This window comes from Carassius gibelio, chromosome B5 (genome assembly GCF_023724105.1).
Source record: "Carassius gibelio isolate Cgi1373 ecotype wild population from Czech Republic chromosome B5, carGib1.2-hapl.c, whole genome shotgun sequence".
NCBI classification, from domain to species: Eukaryota; Metazoa; Chordata; class Actinopteri; order Cypriniformes; family Cyprinidae; genus Carassius; species Carassius gibelio.
The window spans coordinates 1546143-1556751 of NC_068400.1; the positions used below are offsets into that span (position 1 = coordinate 1546143).

The following is a 10609-nucleotide window of genomic DNA, read 5'->3' on the forward strand; positions in this document are numbered from 1 at the left end:
CTTGCTGTTTTCTTTTTTTAATAAAAAGCCTGGGCTATGATAACAGCTATGACAGGGTTGTCTAGCTGGATGTGAAATAAGTCATGCCTATTTTTCTCGTGTATGTATTTCACAGTCCTGCCACCGTCACGTTGTGGGCAACGACACACAAGATAACTGAAACAATGCATTTTAAATCAAGGAGATCAAAAGGGGTCCAAGCACAATGGTTTGTATAGATGATGCAGTTACACACTGTTTAAAATTGTTTAATTTGTACTGTATGTTCATTCTATTTATTTATTTGTGCTATTTACATAATGTTTACATTTTTTTAAGTTTGTTTATGTTAATTTAAAATAGCACTGCATAGTCTTCACTGTAAGATAAAATACACAATCAAACCAAAATGTATTCAGACACCTTCAACATTTCTCACATAATCACAGTTTATTTGCTGTAGTTTAGAAACTGGTAATAATAATATATGACAATAACTCAGAACAAATTCATATTGATAATTTCGGATAACTTTGATAAAAAGATATGTAATGGAATCAACCAAAACTTCAGACAGCTGTCAGTATGACAATATTTACACAACTATCAATACTTTGTTGAACAGTTACCAAGCAAGAAATGCTTAATTTGGTTCAGTCTGTGGTGTGAAAAGGTTGCATTAACAATTAAAGAAAGAAACACTTAAGCAAAACATGGGCAGGTCCTTAATTATTATTTTTTTAATCAATTTCACTGGTAGCCTACAGTATTAAGAATTTGTGGGTATAATATTTCACAGATCACTATTTTGCCATACTCACTTACATAAATGAACTAGTGGCCTGCACCCACTAGTAAAACAATTCTATCTGATTTTTGGATTGACTTTGGATAAATTCTTGTACTACAAGGTAAATCAGTCAAGAGCAGTGAGTGATTTACTTTCATTTTCATACATTAAAGACTCTGACAGCAGAGCTAGTAAATTAGGCGCGGTCCCTTTAAGAGACAAACGCATCCATTATGATGATACACATCCGATTTTTTTTTGCAACTCTTTACTTTCACTTAAGACATAACCACATACTTATTCGAACACACTTTCCAACACGGGTATTTCGACATATTTTGTATGTATTTGTTGTCGGTACAAAAGCAAGAAGACTTTGAGACGCGTCTCTGCTTGCCCTGAACAACACCGCGCTGCTGAATTGAGCTCTTTCGCTTTTCGCTCTTTTTTCTGTTTATTTAAACTGCGATTTGAATTTGTTCGTTCAGGTCCAGGAGGAAGTGAACGTCCTGAACGAGAGCTCGGTTCAGTGTTGACGCGCGGCTCTCTCTCGTGCACACGCACCATCAGCTGCTCAGTCCAGTTTCCCGCAGTGCGGGGCTGAAGCGCGAGTTTACTGTGACGTTCCGCCTGATGATTCAGTTAGAAACCAGCTAAGACCAGCGTGACAGTGGCCAAAACTACTTTAAAACCATTTAATATATTATTCAAATTGTTTTGTGCCGTTTCGCTGCAGTGTTTTAATGTGAAAGGCTGTAAATGTGTACTTCAAGTGTTCAGAGGAATACGTCGCGAGCTCGCTGTGATGTTCAGCCTGATGATTCAGTTAGAAACCAGCTAAGACCAGCGTGACAGTGGCCAAAACTACTTTAAAACCATTTAATATATTATTCTAATTGTTTTGTGCCGTTTCGCTGCAGTGTTTTAATGTGAAAGGCTGTAAATTCTCTGTGGACTTCAAGTGTTCAGAGAAATACATTGCCAGCTCGCGAGCAGTTGGCTGCCGCGAATATATCATGTTATTACTTTAAACAGTTCAGAAACATCTCAATTTAGCTCTTGGTGTGTTCTAACGTGTGGATTGCGTGCAATAGCGTTTTTAAAATGTCTTAAATAGGAATGAATTCGCTTGTTGTCGGCTCCGTGTAGACAGCCTGAGCTGAGCAGCAGTGATTCTTCTCTCGTCTGACTGCTCCCCTCCCCTAAATGTCATTGCAACTGTAGGGGCGCAATTTTTCTCAGACAATGTAAGTCTATGGGTAATGAATTTTGACATTTAAAAATTAATAAAAAAAAAACTTTAAGTCTGATCAGTCTGAAAAGATATAGCACACACCACCGCTCTATCCCGCAGGTGTCTGCCGAGTTTGGGGCTTGTGGCTTTAAAGCCCTAGGAGGAGTAGCGTTCAGAATTTCTGTCAGAAAAATAATAATAAGAAAAAGAAGAAGAAGAAGTTTAAATAGCATAACAGTATGTTGGCTTGTTGCCAAGCCAACATAACTAGAATTAAAAGTTAGTGAACTAACTTTGATGTTGGCTTGGCCATCTTGGCCATGGAGCAAAAGAGCCAAAGTACTTGTGTGCCCAACATTGAGTTGCCCCGCTGCAAAATTAATACACATAATAATGCCATAAAAAAATACACCTGCAACAGTCTTTTTCCATGCTCCCTTGCTGTTTTCTTTTTTTAATAAAAAGCCTGGGCTATGATAACAGCTATGACAGGGTTGTCTAGCTGGATGTGAAATAAGTCATGCCTATTTTTCTCGTGTATGTATTTCACAGTCCTGCCACCGTTGCGTTGTGGGCAACGACACACAAGATTACTGAAACAATGCATTTTAAATCAAGGAGATCAAAAGGGGTCCAAGCACAATGGTTTGTATAGATGATGCAGTTACACACTGTTTAAAATTGTTTAATTTGTACTGTATGTTCATTCTATTTATTTATTTGTGCTATTTACATAATGTTTACTTTTTTTAAGTTTGTTTTTGTTAATGTAAAATAGCACTGCATAGTCTTCACTGTAAGATAAAATACACAATCAAACCAAAATGTATTCAGACACCTTCAACATTTCTCACATAATCACAGTTTATTTGCTGTAGTTTAGAAACTGGTAATAATATATGACAATAACTCAGAACAAATTCATCTTGATAATTTCGGATAACTTTGATAAAAAGATATGTAATGGAATCAACCAAAACTTCAGACTGTCAGTATGACAATATTTACACAACTATCAATACTTTGTTGAACAGTTACCAAGCAAGAAATGCTTAATTTGGTTCAGTCTGTGGTGTGAAAAGGTTGCATTAACAATTAAAGAAATAAACACTTAAGCAAAACATGGGCAGGTCCTTAATTATTATTTTTTAAAATCAATTTCACTGGTAGCCTACTGTATGAAGAATTAGTGGGTATAATATTTCACAGATCACTATTTTGCCATACTCACTTACACAAATGAACTAGTGGCCTGCACCCACCAGTAAAACAATTCTATCTTATTTTTGGATTGACTTTGGATAAATTCTTGTACTACAAGGTAATTCAGTCAAGAGCAGTGAGTGATTTACTTTCATTTTCATACATTAAAGACTCTGACAGCAGAGCTAGTAAATTAGGCGCGGTCCCTTTAAGAGACAAACGCATCCATTATGATGATACACATCCGATTTTTTTTTTGCAAATCTTTACTTTCACTTAAGACATAACCACATACTTATTCGAACACACTTTCCAACACGGGTATTTCGACATATTTTGTATGTATTTGTTGTCGGTACAAAAGCAAGAAGACTTTGAGACGCGTCTCTGCTTGCTCCCTGAACAACACCGCGCTGCTGAATTGAGCTCTTTTGCTTTTCGCTCTTTTTTCTGTTTATTTAAACTGCGATTTGAATTTGTTCGTTCAGGTCCAGGAGGAAGTGAACGTCCTGAACGACAGCTCTGTTCAGTGTTGCTGTCCCTGTCCGCGATACGCGCGGCTCTCTCTCGTGCACACGCGCCATCAGCTGCTCAGTTCAGTTTCCCGCAGCGCGGGGCTGAAGCCAACTTGATGTATTGAATGCTCGGAGCACGTTATAAAACGTATTCTTAAAATACACATTTCTGTTTTAATAAATGGTCATATTAAATCATAGCATAACACATAAGTAGGTACAAAAATAATCAGTGATGAATGCGACCCTTTTGGTCTCAGTGTAGCTCCCTGCTTTACCATGTTATGCAACGCTGAGCAATTGCTGCGACGTTAAGCCTGACAGAGAAATCTCACAAGCACATATAAACACTCATTTTCATATGTGTAATATATTCTTCTAATTGTTTTGTGCCGTTTCGCTGCAGTGTTTTAATGTGAAAGGCTGTAAATGTGTACTTCAAGTGTTCAGAGAAATACATCGCGAGCTCATCTGTGACGTTCAGCATGATGATTCAGTTAGAAACCAGCTAAGACCAGCGTGACAGTGGCCAAAACTACTTTAAAACCATATAATATATTATTCTAATTGTTTTGTGCCGTTTCGCTGCAGTGTTTTAATGCGAAAGGCTGTAAATTCTCTGTGGACTTCAAGTGTTCAGAGAAATACATCGCCAGCTCGCGGACATTTGGCTGCCGCGAATATATCATGTTATTACTTTAAACAGTTCAGAAACATCTGAATTTAGCTCTTGGTGTGTTCTAACGTGTGGATTGCGTGCAATCGCCGTTTTAAAAGGTCTTAAATAAGAATGAATTCGCTCGTTGTGAGCTCCGTGGAGACAGACTGAGCTGAGCAGCAGTGATTCTTCTCTCGTCTTTCTGACTGCTCTCTGCCCAGAAATAAATTATTAATGAGCCCTGACCCCTGTAATAATCAGATATGTTGGTTTAGCTTGTCAGTTTGAAGGAAATTGTATTATTTACTTGTATTTTTAACGGTTTAAAAGTGAAACGAAACCCGACTCCGCCCCTAAATCTCATTGCAACTGTAGGGGCGCAATTTTTCTCAGACAATGTAAGTCTATGGGTAATGAATTTTGACATTTAAAAATTAATAAAAAAAAAACTTTAAGTCTGATCAGTCTGAAAAGATATAGCAACCAGCACCGCTCTATCCCGCAGGTGTCTGCCGAGTTTGGGGCTTGTGGCTTTAAAGCCCTAGGAGGAGTAGCGTTTAGAATTTCTGTCAGAAAAATAATAATAAGAAGAAGAAGTTTAAATAGCATAACAGTATGTTGGCTTGTTGCCAAGCCAACATAACTAGAATTAAAAGTTAGTGAACTAACTTTGATGTTGGCTTGGCCATCTTGGCCATGGGGCAAAAGAGCCACAGTACTTGTGTGCCCAACATTCTTGAGTTGCCCCGCAGCAAAAAATAAAAAATAATAATACCATAAAAAATACACCTTATTTCAGTCTTTTTCCATGGTCCCTTGCTGTTTTCTTTTTTAATAAAAAGCCTAGGCTATGATAACAGCTACGACAGGGTTGTCTAGCTGAATGCGAAATAAGTCATGCAAAAACCATAATCTCCTAAATACTATTCAATTTAATCTTATTTTAATAGTACTGACAACATATTTTAAGTTATCACACTACTGAAAAATTAAAGAAGGGACACTATATATAGTATACTTCGGTGAGTCAAGAGCTAAACAAAAAGTTCTGTTTCATTACAAAATACTGTAACTTTTATAAACGTTATACTATCGCCACAAAATTTTAATTAATATTTAAAATAAATATTTCATAAAACTGAAACTTAAATATATTATTTTTATAGGCTATACAAAACAGAAAAGAAAAAAGACTAAATAATAAGGCTGAATAAGCTGATCTATAGCATGTTAAATGGTGGTTGCCTGTCTATGAATGGTACACCCCTCTAAGCACACAGAAGTGGTTTGACCCAAGTCCTCAGCAGCCAATTACACTGACCTGTTCAAACTGATTTTTAAGGCATACTTCACTTGTATTTCACGTGTATTTAACTTGTATTTAAAACGTGAAATACACGTTAAATACACGCTGATTTTTCATGAGTAAACAACGCGTATTTAACGCTTTAAATACGTGTTGTCTACGCGTGAAATACACGTATTTAACGTGTATTTGACCCTCTTGGCCTTCCATACACATTAGAAGGGAGACGTGAAAAAAGGACATCGCGTACTTTATCACAGAATATTTGTTCGGCAGCACTTGTTTAGTTTAAAAGTAGACATGTCAAGCTTTCTATAGATATATCTCTCATGTCTCTTCGTTGAGTATTAAGATCAGCGCAGACAAGGTTGAAGACAGCACACCTTGTTTGTTATCTTTATTTTATAAGTGCACAAAGTTTTGTTGTTATTATGTTTGTATCCAAAAAAAGTAGACCCTTTACAGATTCGATTGATGTATTGCTCTTATCTGTACGATTAAAACTGAAAATGTAATTTAAGTAATTGTCAGGGTTATCAGCAGAAAATGACTCAAAACGCGTATATGCGTTAATCGACTCCAGAGTTAAAAGGCTGTCGTGACTTTTTTCCTTCCAGTATTCATAAGCTGTATCATGCTGTCAAATTATATGTCATTTTTCACACATAAACATATCAAAAACACCTGAATTCTGCTCTTGTTGTGTTCTAATGGGTGGACTAGTGCTGTGATATTATTTTTGGAATCTCTTAAAAAATGCTGATGAAGTGCTCATTTCTCTCTCGTCTTTCTCTCTGTTCTTTGGTCAGAGACATAATTTATTAATGAGATATCTGACCCGGTAATAATAACATATGTTGATTTAGCTTGTCAGTGTGAATGAAATGTGTAGCCTATTTATTTGTCTGATCTCGCCCTAAACGCGGCTGTCATGTGACTTTTTTTTCCCTTCGCGATGTCAAATATTGCATTTTGCGCACATACACGGCTCAAAAACCCCTGGATTTTTCTCTTAGTGTGTTCTAATGGGTGGATTGTGTGCATTCGCAGGAATATTTATTTTAAGAAGCTCTTAAAAAATATATATAAATGACTTTACCATGTTGTGACGATGGATAACAATTGATGTGAGGTTCAGCCTGACAGATAAAATCTCACAATCACATATAAACACTCATTTTCATGTGTATAATATATTCTTCTAATTGTTTTGTGCCGTTTCGCTGCAGTGTTTTAATGTGACAGGCTGTAAATTCTCTTCAAGTGTTCAGAGAAATACATGGCGAGCTCGCGGGCAGTCGCGATGCCGCGAATATATCATGTTATTACTTTAAACAGTTCAGAAACATCTGATTTTAGCTCTTGGTGTGTTCTAACGTGTGGATTGCGTGCAATCGCCGTTTTAAAAGGTCTTAAATAAGAAAGAATTCGCTCGTTGTGAGCTCCGTGGAGACAGCAGCAGTGATTCTCTTCAAGTGTTCAGAGAAATACATGGCGAGCTCGCGGGCAGTTGCGCTGCCGCGAATATATCATGTTATTACTTTAAACAGTTCAGAAACATCTGATTTTAGCTCTTGGTGTGTTCTAACGTGTGGATTGCGTGCAATCGCCGTTTTAAAAGGTCTTAAATAAGAAAGAATTCGCTCGTTGTGAGCTCCGTGGAGACAGCAGCAGTGATTCTCTTCAAGTGTTCAGAGAAATACATGGCGAGCTCGCGGGCAGTTGCGCTGCCGCGAATATATCATGTTATTACTTTAAACAGTTCAGAAACATCTGATTTTAGCTCTTGGTGTGTTCTAACGTGTGAATTGCGTGCAATCGCCGTTTTAAAAGGTCTTAAATAAGAATGAATTCGCTCATTGTGAGCTCCGTGGAGACAGCAGCAGTGATTCTTCTCTCATCTTTCTGACTGCTCTCTGCCCAGAAATCAATTATTAATGAGCCCTGACCCCTGTAATAATCAGATATGTTGGTTTAGCTTGTCAGTTTGAGGGAAATTGTATTATTTACTTGGTATTTTTAACCGGTTTAAAAGTGAAACGAAACCCGGCCGACTCCTCCCTTAATCTCGGATATTGCAACTAGGGGCGCATTTTTTCTCAGTTAATGTAAGTCTATGGGTAATGTATTTGACATTTAAAAATTAATAAAAAAAAAACTTTAAGTCTGATCAGTCTGAAAAGATATAGCAACCAGCACCGCTCTATCCCGCAGGTTTCTGCCGAGTTTGGGGCTTGTGGCTTTAAAGCCCTAGGAGGAGTAGCGTTCAGAATTTCTGTCAGAAAAATAATAATAAGAAAAAAAAGAAGAAGAAGAAGTTTAAATAGCATAACAGTATGTTGGCTTGTTGCCAAGCCAACATAATAACTAGAAGGTACATTTCCTGAAGAAAATGTGAGTGGTGCTTGCAGTGGCAAAACTCGCCCCTCTGTTGCTAGGGTGTTGCAATGAGGTTGCTAGGGTACATGGGGTGGTTGCTAGGGCGGTTGCTAGGGTCCCCATGATGGTTGCTAGGGCCGTTGCTAAGGTACCCAGGGTGGTTGCTAGGGTAATCGGGATGGTTGCTAGGGTGTTGCTATGTGGTTGCTAGGGTACCCGGGGTGGTTGCTAGGGCGGTTGCTAGGGTCCCCATGATGGTTGCTAGGGCGGTTGCTAGGGTACCCAGGGTGGTTGCTAGGGTAATCGGGATGGTTGCTAGGGTGTTGCTATGTGGTTGCTAGGGTACCCGGGGTGGTTGCTAGGGCGGTTGCTAGGGTCCCCATGATGGTTGCTAGGGCGGTTGCTAGGGTACCCAGGGTGGTTGCTAGGGTAATCGGGGCGGTTGCTAGGTTGTTGCTATGTGGTTGCTAGGGTACCTGGGGTGGTTGCTAGGGCGGTTGCTAGGGTCCCCATGATGGTTGCTAGGGCGGTTGCTAGGGTACTCAGGGTGGTTGCTAGGGTAATTGGGGTGGTTGCTGGGGTGTTGCTATGTGGTTGCTAGGGTACCCGGGGTGGTTGCTAGGGCGGTTGCTAGGGTCCCCATGATGGTTGCTAGGGCCGTTGCTAGGGCACCCAGGGTGGTTGCTAGGGTAATTGGGGCGGTTGCTAGGGTGTTGCTATGTGGTTGCTAGGGTACCCGGAGTGGTTGCTAGGCAGTTGCTATGGTAACCAGGGTGGTTGTTATGATGTTACTAGGTGGTTGGTAGTTGTCACAGATGGTCACTATGTACAGTATTGTTCAAAATAATAGCAGTACAATGTGACTAACCAGAATAATCAAGGTTTTTAGTATATTTTTTTATTGCTACGTGGCAAACAAGTTACCAGTAGGTTCAGTAGATTCTCAGAAAACAAACAAGACCCAGCATTCATGATATGCACGCTCTTAAGGCTGTGCAATTGGGCAATTAGTTGAAAGGGGTGTGTTCAAAAAAATAGCAGTGTCTACCTTTGACTGTACAAACTCAAAACTATTTTGTACAAACATTTTTTTTTTCTGGGATTTAGCAATCCTGTGAATCACTAAACTAATATTTAGTTGTATGACCACAGTTTTTTAAAACTGCTTGACATCTGTGTGGCATGGAGTCAACCAACTTGTGGCACCTCTCAGCTGTTATTCCACTCCATGATTCTTTAACAACATTCCACAATTCATTCACATTTCTTGGTTTTGCTTCAGAAACAGCATTTTTGATATCACCCCACAAGTTCTCAATTGGATTAAGGTCTGGAGATTGGGCTGGCCACTCCATAACATTAATTTTGTTGGTTTGGAACCAAGACTTTGCCCGTTTACTAGTGTGTTTTGGGTCATTGTCTTGTTGAAACAACCATTTCAAGGGCATTTCCTCTTCAGCATAGGTCAACATGACCTCTTCAAGTATTTTAACATATGCAAACTGATCCATGATCCCTGGTATGCGATAAATAGGCCCAACACCATAGTAGGAGAAACATGCCCATATCATGATGCTTGCACCTCCATGCTTCACTGTCTTCACTGTGTACTGTGGCTTGAATTCAGAGTTTGGGGGTCGTCTCACAAACTGCCTGTGGCCCTTGGACCCACAAAGAACAATTTTACTCTCATCAGTCCACAAAATGTTCCTCCATTTCTCTTTAGGCCAGTTGATGTGTTCTTTGGCAAATTGTAACCTCTTCTGCACATGCCTTTTTTTTAACAGAGGGACTTTGCGGGGGATTCTTGAAAATAGATTAGCTTCACACAGACGTCTTCTAACTGTCACAGTACTTACAGGTAACTCCAGACTGTCTTTGATTATCCTGGAGGTGATCATTGGCTGAGCCTTAGCCATTCTGGTTATTCTTCTATCCATTTTGATGGTTGTCTTCCGTTTTCTTCCACGTCTCTCTGGTTTTGCTCTCCATTTTAAGGCATTGGAGATCATTTTAGCTGAACAGCCTATCATTTTTTGCACCTCTTTATAGGTTTTCCCCTCTCTAATCAACTTTTTAATCAAAGTACGCTGTTCTTCTGAACAATGTCTTGAACGACCCATTTTCCTCAGCTTTCAAATGCATGTTCAACAAGTGTTGGCTTCATCCTTAAATAGGGGCCACCTGATTCACACCTGTTTCTTCACAAAATTGATGACCTCAGTGATTGAATGCCACACTGCTATTTTTTTGAACACACCCCTTTCAACTAATTCAACTAATTGCCCAATTGCACAGCCTTACGAGCGTGCATATCATGAATGCTGGGTCTCATTTGTTTTCTGAGAATCTACTGAACCTACTGGTAACTTGTTTGCCACGTAGCAATAAAAAAATATACGAAAAACCTTGATTATTCTGGTTAGTCACATTGTACTGCTATTATTTTGAACAATACTGTAGTTATTATAGAGTTCTTAGCCCATTTGAGCACTTAGCTAATCACTATTAGCATGTAGCTAATCACTGCTAGCATGACTAGCAT

General features: G+C 39.0%; 1 long non-coding RNA gene across 1 annotated transcript; it reads left to right on the forward strand.

Moving 5' to 3' along the window:
* The first annotated feature begins 463 nt into the window (after positions 1-463).
* Positions 464-8279, forward strand: LOC127958097 (uncharacterized). The gene is made up of 3 exons (XR_008153979.1): positions 464-890; positions 3325-4498; positions 7519-8279. It is a non-coding gene; the product is annotated as an uncharacterized LOC127958097 (long non-coding RNA).
* The last annotated feature ends 2330 nt before the right edge of the window (positions 8280-10609 follow it).